General features: G+C 33.7%; 1 protein-coding gene across 1 annotated transcript in view; it reads right to left on the bottom strand.

The window, feature by feature from the left end:
• LOC128994452 (uncharacterized) overlaps positions 1-18,706 on the bottom strand; it is a 33,003-nt gene extending 14,297 nt beyond the window's left edge. Inside the window, exon 1 of the mRNA XM_054419028.1 lies at positions 18,595-18,706. The gene's annotated coding sequence lies outside the window, so the exon portion shown is untranslated. The remainder of the gene's footprint in view (positions 1-18,594) is intronic.
• Between the last annotated feature and the right edge of the window lie 2,225 nt (positions 18,707-20,931).

Below are 20,931 nucleotides of genomic sequence, written 5' to 3'. Positions count from 1 at the left end.
CATAGCACAGAATAATAATAGAGACACTCCTCATTCTGTTGTTCTAAAAATCGCCTACCAATCTAAAGGTCATTGGTTCGACTCTAGGCAAAGCTAGTAGCTTTTTGATGGCTAAAAACTGAACCCAGATGTTCCTGATCTGACTTTTAAATTTGTAGTGTTCCAAATCACAGTTGTATAATCTATAAGTAAAACGTATCACAAAGTTTACAAAGGATATCATTAATGAGATAATCTACAAGTTGTGCGAATGTAATTTGAAACCCAATCAGAAATATCGTATAACTCGAGAAGGCGGGGCCTCGTCATGGACTGATTCCTTTGTAGATTGACAAACTAGATCCCGTGTACAAAATAAAATTTAATACAAATATATAAATCAGTTTCTCAGAAGATACAGTTTTTTACACTACAAATACATCATCGTTAGTGAAATCAAAATCCCGAACCCTAGCACTTTTCTGTGCAATCGTTCAATCAAGTCGTACTTTTAAAACAGTTTTAAGTCATGAACACACAAATTAGTTAGAGGTTCAGGCTTTGAACCAATAGGAACAAAGTAGGTAAGAATAGGAGCCAATATGTTGCTGAAAGGTCTGTTTGAATAATTTTCTCGAAGGACTTTCATTGATACTATATTAAATTATTTCTGTGGGTCTCTTAGGCAAATCAAGAACATTTTTCAATCACACAGATGACTAACCATTTTGTGCTACCAAATAGACAACAATAAATTCGTGGAATAAACAATTTCTAGTTTTTATACATGTCATTGATATGCTGTGTACATGGCAATGACTTTAATAATGACGATTCACTCGAACAAATACGTTATCAACGGGAACAGGGCAAATAATATTTTATTGGATGATTTAAAACTTAAGTTAGGGCTGTGCTGGAGTGTTGGGTTTAGTTTAGGTTAAGTTAGGATAGCTAATACGCCTGTATTACACTTACATGTATATGTTATACATGTTTATATATGTGCATTAAAACTGTTCCATTAGTGAATAAACCCCGAAAAAGACGCAAAATCCTGTATGAAGCAAGGATAATCAAACCGAGACAGAAAGGACCGTCAAGAAGGACATTGATCCTGGAGAAGATCGCCTTACACCATTCGTCAATGTCTACAGGACGACAACCGGGATAAAACTGGGCTGAATATCAGGCTGAACAATCCTACAAGTGATAGTGATACTGCCACTTACTGGGATAATGGGGATGTTAGTCCAATGCCTTGTTTACAAAATTATAAACTGTATATAGCTATGTGTGGGGAGAGAGAGGGGGAGAGCGAGGATAATTTATGAATCGAGATAGCGTCGTTATCACTGTGAGTTGTAAACATTAACTATGGCCTACAACAGGATCCATTGTAGATGCTGTGCTATGACCTGTGCTTTTTGCTTTTGCCACACCTTCATATTCTAGAGCGTTAAGTTATAGCCCTGAAAAGTCTTCAAATTTTTCACGCTACGCCGCGGTATTATACATTAGACACAATTCGTGATTGGTTGGATTTGAACCCAAGACCCCTGGAACTGAAGTCCTGCGCTGACCACTAGACCAGCTCCCATACTCTCACCTGTACTAAGCGATCCTCTATATGACCTCCTTTTCCTTTATGTCCCACCTTTACATCCTAAGACGCTAGTTGTGGCCCAGAAGCTTTTTACACACTTCAGACTAGTGACAGTGGGTTGCGCCATTATCACATGGGTAAAATCCATTAAAGTTAAAGTTAGTTAGTCCATTGGCGGGACTTGAACCCGAGTCCTCTGGTACCGAAGCCCCACCCTCTACCACTAGACCAGATCGCCCCCTTATAGGACTAGCTCCTTAAGACTAGCTACTATAGCTATGGCTTGGAAGATGGTGCAATCCAAAGGCCCTTCTAGGTCAGTTATGGCAATGTTCCTAAATAGTCAGTGCGTTCAAACAGCCGTGGCATCTGAGGGATTAGGAGACCCCATGTAAACCCTTGGGGTCTCCTAATCCCTCAGGTGCCACGGCTGTTTGAACGCACTGTAGGTGTAGGTATGGACGATAATCACGACTTTAGGGTTCTGTTAAGTACCTCTCGCTGCTGAAATGATTTATAGCGGAAGAAACATTTATAGATCTAGGTGCTCAAACACTGTGCATTATAGGGGGAGTCATATTTAGGACCTGAAAAGAACCAAACTACTGTATCAACCTATATAAAACAATAGGATCATATGGGGAAAGCACGGAGTAAGTCCTGTAATAGTGACCCAGAGGAATCCTTTTTAGGGCCTCCTTAGAAATGGTCAACAACAGCGGGATACTCAGTAGATTCTAGATCTAGGTGCCGTCACATTGTCCACAATGGCCTACATCAGTGGAATCCGTTACGGTAAAGTCACATGGATGAGAACCATTTGGTTTGGTTACATTAACGAGGTTGCAAGGTTGCATTAAAAGGTTGCATTGCAAGATAATGCAGGTGGTCGACTGGCCCCATAGTAGAAATGTTTGGCTAGCCTTGAACAGTGAACACTTGTCTTTAAGCTATCAAGTTCTGTGATGCTCCATTGTTAGTATTTTACACAATTTTGGTTTTTGGGAAATATCAACCAACAATTGGACTAGTTTCTATTTTTGTTTAGTTTCAAGTTAACTACGATTAAAATAGTTTTTTTCATATTAGTATTGATTTTCCTACCTAAAGCATACGAAGCTCTTTCCAATTTATCCAATTATCGTTTTGAAACCTAAAAGACTGAATTATAGCTATTATATGTCGATCTATACAATATAGTTAATACAGTAGAGGGTTTCCCCTGTTACATATCTTTTTCGGTAGTCCTACTTTTAGTCTAGGCATATTAGGAAAGTTAGCGTAAAGTTTAGGTACAGTCCTAATCATCACTTTTCTTTATGTTTTTTGGGTCGCTGAACACGAATATGAGGTTTGCTGACGGATTTTTTGCCCGGAACATTGTTTATTTTGTGAAAAACCTTAACATTTAGGCACTTCTTTAGGTTTTTTGGTCAAATCTCGGAAAGTATGGGGTTTTGAGAAAACCCTGCTTTGTAAAATTAAAGATGACAAAATTTACTACAAGTTTCCTATATAATATTTGTTTCTACGACAAACCGTTACGCCACTAGAGCACGCTAAAAATGGCCAGAAGTACCAAAAATGAAAATAAACCCTAACTATTTTACAAAGGTTTTACATTAGGTTTCCATGGAAACAACCCATGTTACGATAATTTGAACTATTTATTCATGATAATGAACTGAAACACACTTGATACATCTATGCCAAGATGTATGACTGACTGCTGGAACATTTCCCATTCCCACAAAACCCCCATTTATTCTCTCAGCACAGGGATGTTGCTGGCCACTGGGTTGACTGCTATAGTGATTGAGAAAAAAGGATGAAAGACATTAAAAGAGTTGTAGATAACTTTAACTTTGGTATCGTCAAACTCAGACGAGCAGACCGTGTCCAGCCACTTGCCATAATAAATAACGCGATGAAAGTAGAGAATTCTTACCCGTAAACCCCAACACATTGTTTCAACGTATCAGCATCGCTAAGAATTCTGATGAAGAACTAAAGCACTTCTTGTCCTACAAACTGGGTCCATACTCTTTCTAGTTGTTTGATAATAACGGTTTGCACAAGGAACCAAATCAAATCTTTATAGGCCTAAAGCCCCTGCCCCCATTGAAAACAAGCTCTTCTATGGTCAAGTGCAGTATGTTATTGATGGTGGGTTCCTACTACACAAAGGTTATGGCCAGAGCATAAACCTTTCAACCATCAAAAACCAAACATCAACCAAGAAAAACTTAATATACAACATACTCACCACTCCTTTCCTTGCTATAAAGAAGAAAACTGTAAGCAGCTGAGAATACTCAAAGATAAACTTGGTCATCAGTTTCTTACCCTTGAGGAAGCCTTAGGAGCAAATGAGGATGTGGAAGAAAATGCTTTTTCTCTCCTTTTGGGCCCATCAAAAAAAGGATGGATGGAATGCCAACCATCAACCCGAAAAGAGTGAATTGCATGATCCTACCAACCAACCTATTGCTATTTATGGGGTTATTAACACAAAAAAAAACTGTCACCATTTTCCCCAATTTAATGTTAAAAGACGGGTGGATTTAATGTCTTTCAGGTGGAGGCTTGTGGTCAGGGGCACTAGTTAGTTTATTTTTAAGTGTGTTTCAGCTTATTATCATGAATAAATAGTTAAAATTATCGTAACATGAGTTGTTTCCATGAAAACCTAATGTAAAACGGCAGCATTTAGCAATGTTTTAAATTGTTTGTACTTCTGGCCTTTTTTAGTGTGCTCTAGTGGTGAAACGGTTCGTCGTAGAAACAAACATTATATACGAAACTTGTAGTAAATTTTGTCATCTTTAATTTTACAATGCAGGGATTTCTCAAAAAAACCCATACTTTCCGAGATTTGACCAAAAAACCTAAAAAAAGTGCCTAAATGTTAAGGTTTTTCACAAAATAAACAATGTTCCGGGCAAAATATTTGTCAGCAAACCTCATATTCGTGTTCAGCGACCCAAAAAACATAAAGAAAAGTGATGATTAGTACTGTACCTAAACTTTCCGCTAACTGCTACTTATATTCCTAATATTCCTAGCCTATTTATAGATTTTTACGATTGAGGTGTCATTTTGAAGCTTATTATCTAGAGGAGAGACGCATGATAACGAAAAAGGTATTTTCTTTAGGAATCCGCCCCTCCAGCACTTAATTTATTTCTTGAGACCACTTTATAAGATCCAGGTACGTTGTCCAATTTTATTTACTAGAGGTCGTCCAGTGGTCGAAAACTCGACCAAGAATATGTTATTTACTGACTTTTCTATTTTCACAGTGACACAATTGTTGGGACAATGATGTGTTACTTACGAAAGAATGTTCATTTTTAAGATCAAATTCATTAATTTAGTTTCGCTAAGTCATTGTCTGATTTATAAGAAAATATTCAGTATTTAGGCTACTGCGTTTTATAAACCAAACTCGAATCTTGCTTCCTTGGCCTATCGTATGACGTTTTCCTGTTTGGTCCCTGGCAAACTTATCAGATTGCATAAGTTAATTATTACCAATACAATTTAGCTGTTAATTATCATTTAAATGGGTCAAAACTCAAAACTTTAGTCTATAAAGGTTTTATCTCGTCATTTTGAGAGTATATAATTGTGACCCCTAACTTAAAACCCTTAAAAGGTAGGTCTGGGTCTTAATATATTTCCAAACAAAACGTAAATCATCATTATGTCCCAACAGTTTATCATGTGTATCCCAGTCACAACAAATACATTATTCTATTAATAGGTATAATGATCGACATTAATTTTGCAAGAAGATTCAATATTTAAATGTTTGCTTATGTTAAATTAATTATTTTCAAAGAAATCATCACTTAATTTGAAGACTATAATTAAATAACAATTTATTCATTAGTCGATTTGGAATCAGAAATCACGTGTCTATTTCACTAAATATTCTCTAATGACCAAGTGAGTTTTTTAAAGTAGAGTAAGTATATTTAACTATTGTCAATTAAAAGAATATATTATGACAGTTTGTTTGTTTTGATTTAACCTCAAAATTTGACACGTATGAACTGATGATCACACTAAACCTTCATCATCATCTTCAAAGATTCATCTTCAAAGATATTCCCCCACAGCTTAACCGCTTCTAGCTAAAAAAAAAATCAAATTAATTGCATTGTTTGTACAGACTTCTCTATTTTCACCCCACACTGTAAATAAAACATGTGATTGGAATTTCTTACATTTGTTTTGATTTTATGTTTATATTTCGTTGTTATTTCGTCACCAGCATAGCAACCCATAAAGCCCATGTTATTTTTTTTAAGATTTCAAATTAATATTGTGTGCTTATTTTTGGGCCTATTCTAATTTTTAAGGGGATTCTGCACATCTACAGGAAAATATATTTCTAACAGTATGCGTACATTTTCCCTGCGATGCACACGAGCCGAGAAAAAAGGTTTTAAAGAAACATGTTTGCCTATTAATATATAGATAACAGTTAAATGTTTATTGTAACTTAACAGCTGATTGCTTGAAAACTTAAAAGAGCAAATCTGCTGTTGCTGGAAAAGCATTAAAAATTGAATAGCATAGAAATCAGCTGACGGCGGTGAGCGAGTTATAATCAGTACGGAAAGTGTTGCCTACAGCAAGTCTCGGTCATGGTCCTGACATAGATACTCGCGTGCCATTGCAATCACGTTACCGTTTACTTCCGGTCAGCAGATTAACATTTTCTCTGCGACTCAATTATTGTCGAGCGATTATTAGTATTTCATTGGGTTTGATGTAATATAACATCCCCGTCGCAGAAAACCTCCAGACTAGGCGAATTTTAATTTGACCGCTTGGATTTTAATTTAACTACAATAATTCCATAAAAATATTTAACTAAAAAAAAACATTTGATTAAAAGAGTACTTAGAATTGCTGCTACAGAGAAAGTGGTAAAGTATGTATTTTTTTGGGACATGTAAATCTTAGTATGAAAAAAATTTAGAAATGTGATTAAAATATATTCATAAACAAGATCATCACATCTACATCAGATTATTTTGTCTTTTATATGGATAACATAGAGATATGCCTATTAAATGTAGGCCTACAGGCTTTTTAGAACTTTCTCCGTAACCAGACTCACAACCATGCTTCAATTTACCAAATTGTTCGTTTTTGTATTCTCTGCAAATTGTTTGATAAAAAATTACTAAGTTTCATGTTTTGAGCATAAAATGTTTAATTTTTGAGCGGATAGTGCTTTTTGCCTTTAGGAACATCAAACCGAATGTAAATCGGTCCATAATTCAGGTAATACCACTTTCCCTACGGTAAAACCTTATTCCCTCTATGGAAAAATTGCTAAAAACAGTCAAATTCGGAATTCGAAATTCAAAATACGAAAACCACATGTTATTACACACTAGTTTTACTGCATTACACTGTAGTTGGTCCGCAATGAGAGGAGTTGATAAATGAGTTCTACACGGTGTAAGAACACTGCGTCTAATCGGGCGATTCTCCAATCAAAGTTGTGAGGTCCATCAATTGACGTCACAGCCTTTGATGGATGGAATCAACTTGCTCTGTTGTGAATTATCACAGTTTCTCGCTCCATTATAGATTTACGAGACTTTCCAGCCAAGTTTTTCCTCACATTTTATAAAGCTGGACTGTTTACACCATATTTAGGTTAGCTAGTATATTTGTATCAGATTTAATTGTTGCAATCATATTCTTTAAAATAATTCAAGCAACAATTATATTTGTAGAGTGGAAGTTGACCTATAATCCTTTTGTAATATTTAAACTAAGTTATGAAGTGCATCCGCATATGACAATGTTTTTCTAATATTTTATGATAAATTTGACCATTTGTCATTTTCTGATCTGAGCGTACCTAGGTTTAGTTGGTTAAGAAACAAATAGTGGACAACAGAACACAATCTACATTAAATGGAAAGTATCTTTCAAATTGGGTTAGCTAATCCAAAATATTATAAATCTATCGGGGAATACGTTAGTTTTTCCCAATATTAAGATCCTTATGGATCAGATGGAGACAGTTAATGTATGTTTATTTATTTATTGTAATTTTCTTTTTATTATTTTTTTATTTCCCAACAGCATAGCCACTTTAAACATGTTTAAACAACAACAAAGTAAAAAGTAACACTTTGTTTTGCCGGCTTATGTAGTGGGTTTGTTGTTTGTAGTGTTTGGCCGAAATAACTCGAAAAGTAATTTATCTAAATAAAACAATTCATCCGTAAAATAGGCCTATTACTGACTTTATTCTTTGGAACTTTACCCAGAGGTACAGCACAAATTGTAAAATATGTGATAAACACTTAGTTAACATAATCACACTCAAACGTTATCAGTAAAAGAGCACAGAACAAACAATAAAAACATAATACCCCCGCCGCAGCAAACCTGCCGACTAAGCGAATTTCCAGTTGCCTGAATTGATTTTCAATTAAATGTATTTAATAAACATTAATTTTAATGAGTACATAGGCTTGCTGCTACAGGGAGGGTAAAAAAGTGTGTTTTTTAGAGAAATATTAATAACTTAGTATAAAATAAATAAATTTACCAAGTTTGATCAAAATATATCCATAAACAAGCAGACTACAACATTTTACAATATTCCCCATAAGAATAACATGGGAATTTTAAAATAACAATTATTTGAATTTTCTCCGTAACTAATAATAGTACAAAAACACTTTGATATACTAAATTATTTGTTTTTTTAAGCTCTTTAAGAAGGTCTGAAGAGAAATTGGGAAATTTTTCGTTTGTAGGGTCAAAAATTAGAAAAACCCATTTTTACCCCATAAAACCCCCCGTAAAACCCCGTTCCCATGGTCCGATCATGCTGGTTCGCGAACTCATTCAAGTTTATCCTGCCTTACACCTTCAAACCAAATTTCATCAAAATCGGATAAAAATTACTCAAGTTATCGTGTTCACGGACACACATATATATATATATAAATCTATATATATATATATAAATCTCTCTCTCTCTCTATATATATATATATATATATATATATACATATATAAAAATTTGAACGAATGGTGTTTTTGGCCTCTGGGGACATCAAAATGAAAAAGTAAATTGGTCCCGCACCTAGGTCTTACCATGCCACCTACGGTAATAGCTACTTCCCTCCTAGGGAAATTCGCTAATATTTTAATCTTAAAAATAAGCATTTGAGAAGGAAGAAGACTAGAACCAAGACAACCATCACAACACTTTATGACGAACATGATGTTTAAATATTGGTGTGCTTTTTCGATAGGCTCTGTATTTTTATACACAAAGAATCAACTACATAATCAGCTGTTTTCGTCACTGAGAATTCTCATTGTTGAGACTATTTCATTAACAGCATAATTATTTTATGGGGAAACGTTTCTTTGACGCACAACAAAAGTTGCTTCAGGTCTTTAAAGATAAAATTACATACATTACATTTACAGTCAGTACGGATATCTGGAGTTAAAACTGTGAAAGTGTTTTTAAAGACTTAACAATGTACATCAAGTGATTGTTTTTCGATTCTACACCGAAATGAATCTTTGAACATTTGCCTAAAAAACAGTTTTATGCTATTTCAACTGGATTCTTCAATTTTAAAACCAACGATGTAACATAGTAGCAACCATTTAGAGATTTCCTCCGATTACATAAATCAAATCCTTCTCAAATAATCCTTTGACTTTTATTCCAATCTCTTTGGAATTTCAAGATCGTCGGTTTTGGAACGATTTAATTGGTTCCACGAGGAGAGAAAAAGTAGTATTTCCAGTCAAAGGTGTTTTGGCGTCAGCAGAACGGGTTTTGCTGATGCTTCACAAGTCAGTAGGTCAACCAGGTCAGCAATGGGTGGCTGGAGTGTGGCAGAGATATAATCAAGTGGATTGAGATACAAAGTTATATAAGCAATTGACTGTGGAACTCATAAATACATGATGTGGCATCAATGTGGTAACAATGTAAAGAAAGTAGCAATTTTCAACTCAATTTTATAGTATGTGACTGGTTGGATGTGGGCAATTATTAATTTTTTTCACTCACACAGTATGTGGAGAAAGTATTGCTTTAGTTGAGTTAAAGTATGCACAATTTTTGAGTTTAGCATGGAAATATGTGTTGTGAGTATCTTTGAACCCGGAATGGTGGGTTCTGAAGTAATGTCTGTGTGTGTGTGTGGAAGTGTACAGAGCAACAGACTACACCTGTGGTTTGATGTTTATGGAATTTGGTACGTGGGTAATCCATAGTATCTTCAGGAGTTATTTTTCAATTACTGACGTTTTGATTTTTTTGTGTGGAGATTTCACATAAAAACCATAAAGTAGTAGATTATTACAAAATTCGCTTTACTGATTTTGACTAAAATTTTGATTGTTGGGGTCATTTTAACTCTAAACAAAAAGGTGCAACAACAAATGCTGTGAAAATTAAGGTTCTAAAGTTATGTAATGCAATCATTGTGATTTTATCCTTAATATATCATAAAATCTTCTCATCACCTACCCATTATAATGGTTGTTGCTAATGAGATAAAGTATGTCAGTTTTCCGATATTATTACACTTTTTCATAAATATCCCCATATACAAGTACCATAATTTCATACTACTAATACTCAATTCATTATTTTCAACTACAACATAAACGTCAAGACAATTTGTCAAAGAAATCACTCTTATCACAAGCAACATAAAGAAATTTAACCACTAAATATGAATAACTAGCGGATAACAGTGCAGTTAGAGCTATAAAACAAGACACCATAAACCGAGCAAATTGATGGTGTATCGTAAATTTCTAAAACTGTTATCTTCGTGTTGATAAAGAGTGTTATTAGCCACCCCGACCCGAGCCATCTCGGGATGTGCCACCCTGGCTGTGTGCCTGGAGCCACCGGGAATAATCTGGTATAAATGATACATACTTTTGGAATTGTACTTTTTGTATACGTAAAACATTGCTGGACATACGTTTTTATTTGATGCTAGTAGCTATTCCCGGTCTTTGCCAAGGGGGTGAGAAGTAAACCATATCAGCTGTGACATAATTTCTCCCCTTAGCTCTTCATCAATTAATTCTTCGTTGGGAGTAACTATGATATTTTAGGGGTAAAAAACAAAAAAATATAATAACATTTGAACCGTAAGCTCTGAGGCATTAAGAGTTGTACGTTCTGTTTTGAGTTAGAAGGGCCACAATTTACCAAATTTGGATCAAAATCATACTACTCATCTTTGTAAAAATTCCATTTTCTGTTGCCTTATGGGCTTTATGGGAAAACACCATTATAAAATCTAAATAAAAAAATATAAAACTTCTAAAAAATACTATAGACTACCCATGTACTAAATTCCAAAACACAATCGGACCTTAAATGTAGTTAAAACATGTTTAGCCTCTGGGTCACGTATTTTACAAGTAAAAAGGTCAAATAGCTGCTGTATCATCGGTCATACGTTTTTTTAGATTGCGACCCAGGTTTTGAACCTAAAGGTTTATTCACAATCCATATACTTAAGTTTTTGAAAAAAATCCTCTTCGTTGGGGTTGTGAAGAGCGTCAAATACATTAAACATATACTGTACAAGGACACATTTACATTTACAACAAAATTTGCCAAATTTTAATACTGATAAGGTTGCGTGGTCATGACTGACCTTAGATCTCTACACCGCTCGAAGGTTAAGAGAAGGGTCTTAGGAGAGTATTAAATAAATTTTGTTTAAATTTCAATAGGCCTAACAACAGTTATGATAATTAATTGAATTTATAAGCACGCTGATACCAAGAGGTGGAACAATATTTACCTTGAGGAAAGCTCAACAACCATCAGCTGATTTACAGTCGAGGGTAGATTCGTGACCAATCAGCTGTTTAATCACCTGTTTCAACAATGCAAACCTACAAATATTTGTAGACAGATGGAGATTAGAAAACAGGAAGTAAGCAAGAATGCAAACATGAAGAAACATCTTTAAGAAACAGAGATATGTTGCACTGGTTGCAAAATTTAGGGTCTGTAAATTTCTTGTTCGGCATTATCATTGAGAAGTGCAAGTAGACTTGAAATCCTAGTTTTTAAACCATACACATTTCCGTAATGAATTAACAATTTCGATGTCTTATAACAACTTGGTTCACATTTTATTAAACCATAAATGAATATCTGCATGAAATCTTTATGTTACAACCTAGCGATAAATGTGTGTGTTTATTTCATAACACAGTAGCTATAAGATCAATCTCAAGTCAAGTTTCCTTGTCCCCAACCCACTTGATAATGCTTCAAGTTCAGCTTGGTTCAAAGGATGTTAGGGAAATGTATTTGGATATAATATAAATAAAACAAATAATTAAACCGGGCTAATTTAGAATGCAAGTGTCCGGACGGGTGGGAGGACGGAAAAATAACAGTAATGCCATATTAAGAAAGGCATTTGTATTTTGGGGCCATTTGTATCCCTCTTCTACTTAACGATACACTCTTTACAAAAAACAATGATGTATTTTGTAATTTTTAATCACTTCAAACTGTAGTTTTACACTGATTAATTTATAATTAAGTATTTATCATTATTTTTGTAAATTACTGTAAAGTACCTGCTGTTAGCCTGTCCGGATTAAGCAAAGGGGTATGAATTAATTAGAGGTTTTAGATCTAAGTTTTATTTGCATTATAGTAAACATAAAGAGTCACTCTGATCCACCATAAATTTCCCAAAGTAGATTTTCTATTTAAAATACCGAATGTAAGTTTAAAATTCCGTTGATGGAAAGTGATTCTAAGTTTGCTCATAGAAAGGAGATTCTTAGTACGAGAGATATTTAAACATGGAACCTTCCACATGTGAAAGTGTTTGTCAAATTTGGAGATGAGTAATGTCAGTATTTAGGTCAAAGTATTCTTGGCCTCTGGAAAACTAGTGCAAGAGAAACCCTCTTTTGGGCTGAAGAGGTAGCTTTCAAGTGGAGTTCACTTGTCAAAATCAGGAAATTCCCTTTACTGCAAAACGTTACAGAACGTAAAAGACTAATTTCTGTTCAACGATAACAGTAATACTAATGGAACTATGTTATTTATCATGTGTCCAAGCGTATTTTTGACAAGGTTAGGTTGCATGAACAATGAATTTAACCTACACAAACCATTATGTTGGTTAAACTAAAATCAAAGATAAGTTACTCAAGTTGAAGATGAACTTTTTGGTTCGAAACCATTGGTTGTCGACAAAACCAAGATTGGCCTACCTGGGCCTGTCTTCGGGAACCAGGAACTTATCAATTGGTATCCTGATAATATGTAAATATGAGGAAAGTATTTTACTGGTATCCTACAGATTGTAGATTAAACATTTGTCCTAAAAATCCATAAGCTATGAAAGCCAGTGATGTAAACCCTTACAAAAAAAAAATAAATAAATAAAATAAAATAAATAAATAATATATTAGTTCCTGAGACATGAAAATAGTAAAATGAATATGGTTTCGGGTTTACATATAAAAATTGTTATTGAACAACGAAAAATATCCTTTCAAGCCTTTCAGTCCTTTCAGACCCACAATATGAAGTAGGTCCAACTTGAAACTCGAAAAGCAAACTCACTTTTATACGACTCATCCCAAATATTTCCGTATTGGATAAATTCCTACAGTAAAAACCACACAAAATGTTGTTCAGCACTTTATACAAAGTGATGGTATACGATTTACTTTCAGAACCATTGGCAAATCAGAACATGTTTTGTTTTCAGTCTTCACTCTACATAACACCAATAGCGTTGTGAGAAAGTGACAGATGGCAACAATGAACAGCTGATCGGATAAAGCACGCGAACAATAGATGGACCAAACCATACAGGGATTTAGTACATAGAAATATAGAATTGTGAATTTATGTGTGTAAAACTGCGATTAAAACTGTTAATTGTAAAACCAACCTGAAGTGGTCTAGTGAAGTATTGATTGTAAAGTTTACAAAAAATAAGACAAAAATTAATTAAAGAAATTTATGGTACAAGTAATATTTAATAGATATAGTTATGTATACAACGATTATATGTAGGCCTATTAAATAATATTAATTTTAACCACAAACGTTACTATTATTTTTGGATAAAAATCCGGTTTGCTGGCTAAATTCCTAAAAACACAAATTGGGTTAAATTAAGTTTTATTTTAATTAAGTTAAGCAATTATTTTATTTTTCGTAATAAAAAAATTCCTATCTCAAACACATATACACATAGAAATAACTAACCTAACAGCTTGACTAGAGTTAGTGCTTAAATGAGTAAAAGACAAGTTGACAAATTTGAAAAAAAATTGGGAAAATTCAACCTTATTTATTTTGGTTACAAATATTTTTAAATATCAACAGTGTACTGGGATTATATAGTCCAATTCATTCTGTATTTCTTTTAGATTAAAAACATATACAATGCACTTACGCACACGTATACATTTTTTACTTCGAGGTCAAGCCCCATACTTAGCATAACTTTTAACTTATGTAAGGGGATTTCAGAAGTGTGTGCCTTATTATAATTTCCATTCCATATTAAACCTCCATTCGGACAACAAATAGAAATTCTACAAGCGTACAGACGTTAAAAAAATATCATACATCTACGTAGTTTTTGAAATAGCCATTTCAACTACGCATTTTGTTGAAAAGTTTAAAGTGTTTTTGTAATTTTTCGATAAAAATGTGTTTTATTATTAACAAGGTGTACACAAAATACTTTTTCATACTAAATCTACTTCATACAATTCGGACGGCTTGGAACTTAAAAGTCTGTATCAATTAGGGTTGATTGTCATTTCTTTTAATGAGCATAAACCAATAAAATAAACAAAGAAATACATTTATTTACCATTGAATCAGTGTAATAACATTTTATTATAGTAGTAAATATACGAAAAGCGTAGATTTGTTTGGAATGTTGACAAACAAATTGGCCATTTCACAAATCAGTTCCAAAGGCAATCCGCATTCAACTCGTTCATTTCCGTCGTGTGACACTTGGACTTCCGGTTTCCCGATGTTCCGGTTATCCGACTTGTATTCCAGTGGTTCACTTTGAAAGTTTAATGAACGTGAAATCGATATTTCAATGTAAAAATTGCTCAATTAAAATATGTATTTATTTAACTTATTTAATATTTTGTTTTCGACAGAAGAAACAGTAATTGTTGACACTAAAAAAAGGTTAAGATAAAACTTGTAAGACTCGAAACACGAATAATTAAATCGGTAAATGACATTCATGTCACATGTGACCTTTTCATGTTTTATCTGCAAAATAATGTTAACTTAACTACGAGATTTAAAAGATATAAACAATATTGTAAGTCATGATATTCTTTTAGTAGTATATATACTATACAATAAAAAATCGATGATTCTTCCAGGCAGAAGTAATTTTAAAATTAACTTTAATCGGGTTACCAATCGTGTTCATTGCAAATGTTTGTTGTAAATATTTAGTTAGTTTTCCACACGGCGTATTCCCTCATTGTAAAGTACACGGTAAAATTTTAATATCTCGAATGGTGCTTCGAGACTATTTATGAGTAAACGTACAAATCACGTACTTATCCATAACACATCAAACTGGGCTTGGAATAATTTTGTTATAATATAAATTGTTTACTAGGCAATTTCCCATATAGGAAATAAGCTATTAATGTAGGTCTCATGGTAGGACCTGGACCCGGGGCCGATTTACTCTTTCCTTTTGAGGTTTCCAGCGGCCAAGAACACCATCCATTCAAATTTATAAGTATATTTTGAGATCATAAAAAACAAAAACTGTAAATTTAAAGTTTCCATTAAAATTATTATGGATAAATAAATAAACTGTTGTAGCTTTCTTGTTTATGGATGTATTTTCATAAAATTTGGAAATACTAAAATAACATTTTAATAAAAACACAAATTATTACCTTCCCAAACAGCAAACTTAAGCACTCATTCAAATCGATTAATGGAACAAATTTTACAATTTGAAGAGAAGAGTTAAGTGGAAATATAGCCAGAAATGGAAATTTACCAAGTCTGCAGGTTTGCTGTGGTGAAGGTGTTTATTGTTTACTATTCTTGTTTTGTACCCAACATTAAAACTGTTTTGACTATACGTGACTATCTATATGTAAACATTTATTGTTATTTGATTATATAAGAAACAGGAAAGAGTTGTACAATTTACCCTTTAGGGTAACATTTAGCCAATATGAGCGCACTCACCAACGGTCAAAACCAGTTCTATGGGAACCACTGCCACCGTGTGAAGGTGAAGGTCACACAGAGTCAAGGTCATGATGAGATGATGGAACTTGGAACTGCAGAATCGAATGTTTACATCACCTTGACAACAGTTCAGATCAGGTAGGAATGTGATGAGCAAAAAGAAGCAGAATAACAAAGTCAGAAAAGTGAACGATTCTTTGCGATTGGTACCATCCACGAATATTAGAACAGAGGTATGGATCATAAACATAAACAATTGACGTAACTGACCCGAAGCCTATACTTATAACATTGACATAATGGTTCGGGCAGTTCCATTTAAGCAGAAAATGTTGTTTACTTTCGGACCAGTGACATAATTTGTTTATGTTTGTGATCAACGTCGTTCCGTTCTTAACATAGACAAAATGTTCTCGTACTCGTAGTACAGTCCTTTACACTAATTAACGTTTGATTGATTCGTTCACTTTGAATTGTGTAATAGGACTTAAGCTTATTGTAAAATGAGAAGCTTGTTTTTATTCGTGTTTCATTCTTGTGACGATTGAGTGCTAGTGTAGATACAATTTTATTTTCTCTTGTTTTAGGGAATATTTTACGATTTATAGTTTACTAGTTAGTTCTAATATCAGAGGTCAAGTCACTGATTGTAAATATATCGTTTATATGGCCGAATTTTTACAAAAAATGTTGATTAATAAGAAAACAATAGTAAGTAGGCTACCAAATTTCACTCAACATAAAACGGATACAGCTAAACTTTAGCTGTAAATATGATATATTACGATTTAAAATCTGGACCAAGGGAGTATGTTTGAAAGTTTTGAACCTTTTCTTAGATTTTCCCCTGAGGAAATTGTATATGTCTAGTATGTGACTCTTCATAGAATAAGTTTCGCTACATAAACAAGTCTCGATCAGCTTTGTGGTGAACATAAACCTAATTTACCTAAAATAAGATATTTACGTTTAATTTAACATTGATTTTAAAAAGTCATGTTGGGTATGAAATGACACATTTTTCAAACGTAACCACTTCTGGATGAATGAATTTCAGAAAAGTTCTTGGCGACTGAGTTTTACAATTGAACTAAAGGTTTTACTAGTACCAATGAATACACAAACTATAGTTTGTGTATTCATTGCTAGTACGCTTCCGGAAGCGTTTACGTATTCATTTAATGGCTGTCATGTTTTCCTGACTACATGCGACTTGCAGTAGACTGACAATTTCCTCAGTAATTGTTATCAAGCTACGTCACACTGTAAGCTCAGATAAGCCCGGTGTGTCCCAAGGCCTCCGTAATCGCGGGTTTGTTATGCCATTATTCGTGGTTGATTGCGCACTGCTTCATTGCGCATCAGATCATTGCGCCGTTGTAACCTGCCTTGCGCATAACTGACCTACAGCAGCGCTCGAAGCCACTAGAACCATTGATTAAAGTTCTTTTAGATTCATCTCCTTTATGGATCAGCTGAAGATTTTTAATTTTTCATTCTCGTGTTAATCTGTAGTTAATGGTAGAATATCGATGGTCTTAGCTGAATCAAGTCACTAAGAATAGATCATTTATTTGTAAGCTATTGCTTGTCCAATGGTTAAAGCACGAATGTAAGAGAAAATACTTAGGTACAATTTACCACACTCAAACGTCACTAACGTGGACGTTGGACATGAATCAAAACGAGATTATTGTCTTTTAAGTAACAGGTTTTAATTGAAAAATCAGTTTTAAACTTTTTTGTATATAATGTTACTTCGGTTTTTGATGAATTAGAGAATAGATCAGGGTACATTCAAACCCAAGAAAAATTTGAATAATTTATTGCAGAACACCTATGGCCAAATTTTTTTTCGATTTTGACTTTTTAGTATACTACTGAGCAATTTTAATACATCGTTTGGTGCAGAAAAGAAAACTGCGAAAGAATGTTTGTTACTACTGCAACGAACAATTCATTTACTAATACAGTATAGCCAAACAATTTTTGTATTACTGTTATTACTTTTTCGCCCAGTTTCCATATAGTGAAAATAACACTAAATATTTTAGGGGGAAGTCGCTCAATTTATTCTGGATAAACTGTGAATCGAACACAACCCACTCGCATTTAATTCCGAAACAGTGCCCAATATAATTTTTTATTTATAGAATATTTTATTTTGAACACAACAAATTTTACACTACATAGCAACAAAAACAAATTTCTCATTTATCCATATAAATTCATTGAAACGTCTACCATACATTGGCCTTAGAACTATCAAAATGACACACCACCGATAGCTTTATGGACAGTAAAAACCCCCAGCAAAACAAATAATTCTAAAAAAGACACTAATGAAAAATCTAAAATTTTCTCAGGTTACACAATGTAAGTAAACAACCCAAATATACTATACCGGTAGCATACATTCTAGAAATGTACAGATAAATCCCTACTTTTATTTATACATCAGTAGAACCTTGATATCAAAACCCTTGACAGCACCCTTGATAACAAGTAATTTTCAAATCTTGAAATTATCCACGCCTAACCACATATTGCAAACCTCGATAAGAAGACCTAACAAGTCTATTTTTTAGGGACATCGCGAACGCATATGAAACTCGTCTATGGATAAGTTAAGAGCAGTTTGTTTTTGTTTTTTTCACTTCCCCATTCTTATTATCGAGGTTCTACTACTAATATTTAAAAGAAAGGGAACACATCTGACCTTGTACTGTTGTGACTGGTGAAGTAGGTCGTAGAAGATCAGGTGTAAACCTCGGCACTAAGTAACGGGTCCCATACCTCACTAACTCACTGGCGCACTGTGCTCACCAGCGGCTACGACCACACTGCACTGGCTCACTGACGGAAACCTGGCGCTAGCGGTCATGTGACCCATCTCGGCCTACTGGGTGCCAGCCTGCTAAGAGGCAAACAAGTGTTAATAGATCTCTAAACACCTCGTTGAGCAATTAGTCTAGGAATGTAAGCTACTTCATTGACCTTTGTAGCTAAAGACGTAACGTTTGGATATGTAGCCGATTTTTCTCACAAAGACTTTATGCTACGGTAAAAAATCCATTTAACTCTAGTTTTAGTTGATGTGATAATAGTTGAAAGGTGCTTAAATGAGTTACAGCATTGACTATTGGATACGATACTGAAATACCGGTGGTCAACGGTTATATTCTATTCTGTCCGTCTGACTGTTTTTAGCGATTTTCCATATTGGGAATAAGCCGTAGGTTTTTTGGTAAGACCTCGGGTCGGATTTAATCTTTCGTTTTGCAGCCCCCAGAGGCCAAAACACCATCCCTTCTCATACATTTATCAGTGTTCGTTAGCACGATAACTCGGGTAAAAATATCCGATTTCACTGAAATTTAATTCTAATGTGTAGCCTACGTTTATTCAAAAGAGTTTATGAACCATCGTGATTGGACTAAGGGGCGGGATTTGGGGAAATTTTATGGGGTAAAAATTAGTTTTACCACTATTGAGTAAAAAAACATTACATTTTATTTTACTTTATATTTATTTATATTTATAATTTATTTATTTATTTATTTATTTATTTATTTATTTATTTATTTTATATTTTATTTTACCATTTATTTTTAAACCTAAAAGCTTAAACAAATATTTAGTACACTGAAGCGTTGTTGTACATAATTAATGGTTACATAAAAGAAAAAAACTTTAAGCTTAGAATTTCATGATATCCTTATGGAGAATAAGTTACGTGTTTAAGTTTGCTTGTTTTTGGGAACATTTTGATCAAATTCAGCTAATTTATTTGCCCCCCATTAGTCCCCATAAATAACTGTAAAAATAAAAATCTAATTTTGCATTTTTGCTCTATCCAGCGATATTACCGATCGTCAACTTTATTTTATTCCACAGCAGACCGATTAATTGAATATTTTATCCGTTTTACTATGAATGTGTTATCAACTTGGCCGAAGCATTTAGGAACGCACTGAGGATGTTCCACCGATTCAGTAACGAACTTGACAATGGGCAGTTCTCAGTTCGTTAGAGTGTTACAGTCCAACGAGTAACACTTTATTTTCTGTTAGTTTGTTCTTTGCAGATAAGTGAAAATAACGTGTAACTATCGATGAGCACTAAGTGTATGGTGTTTTAGCGATTTTGATTGTATAAATTAAATTAAAACCCTCGCCGCAGCAAACCTGCAGACTAAGCGAATTTTTATTTGCCTGAATTGATTTTAAATTAAATCCAGGCTATTAAATAACATAAGGTTTAACGAGTAATATTTACTTCCCTATAGGGAAATTCTGTAATAAAAATATTCCTCAATTAAGTTGTCTAACAAAATTCTAATCTAACAAAATCTACCAAATTATGTCAAAGCTTTGTTTTTTGATAAATTTAAAATATCCATAGGCCTAAGGAATTCGTTAATGACACACTGTTTATGTATTACAGTAATTAGTTGTAATAATTAGTATATTTATGAACCCTATACAAAATGGTATAGTTTTTAATATTGAACTGCTTAAGGATAATTTTAGACTGTTTTTAAAAGTTCAAATAAATGTCTTAAACAAACATAGTCTTTGAAAAATAAAATGGTATTGCAATGTTCGTTTTACCTCAAAAATTAGTATTTAATTCTATTAAAACAAAACAATTTGTGCACGGATCGTTTCATGTACTTTAAAAGCAACAATTAAATAAGAAGTACGTATGGATTCCACATAAAAATTAAATTTGTGGCACAATTAAGTCGAGAAGAATGGTCAAATTGTCTGTTATAAGCTGATGGCTCGATTTATTATAACAAACTGGCTTATGAAGCTACATAAATATACGATACTGTATATTAAATGTTGTGGCCAAGTTTCATACAGGGAGATATATAAAGATGCAGCATGATAGGAATAGGAATAGTTGCAGGAAAGGGGGGATATGACATATACACTTTTTAGTAAAAAATAAAGTATATATTTTGGTAAAAAACCGCTTTTGCATATGGTACTACAGAAACCACAAGGGCGTAAAGTGACTGTTTGCGACACGGGTAGATGCTGAGGTA

The sequence above is a fragment of the Macrosteles quadrilineatus genome, unplaced genomic scaffold (genome assembly GCF_028750875.1).
Source record: "Macrosteles quadrilineatus isolate MER2022 unplaced genomic scaffold, UCM_ALF_1.0 Scaffold_5__1_contigs__length_97177068, whole genome shotgun sequence".
NCBI lineage: Eukaryota > Metazoa > Arthropoda > Insecta > Hemiptera > Cicadellidae > Macrosteles > Macrosteles quadrilineatus.
The sequence above is the reverse complement of the archived record's forward strand: the minus strand, read 5'-3'. Positions and strand labels throughout refer to the sequence as shown.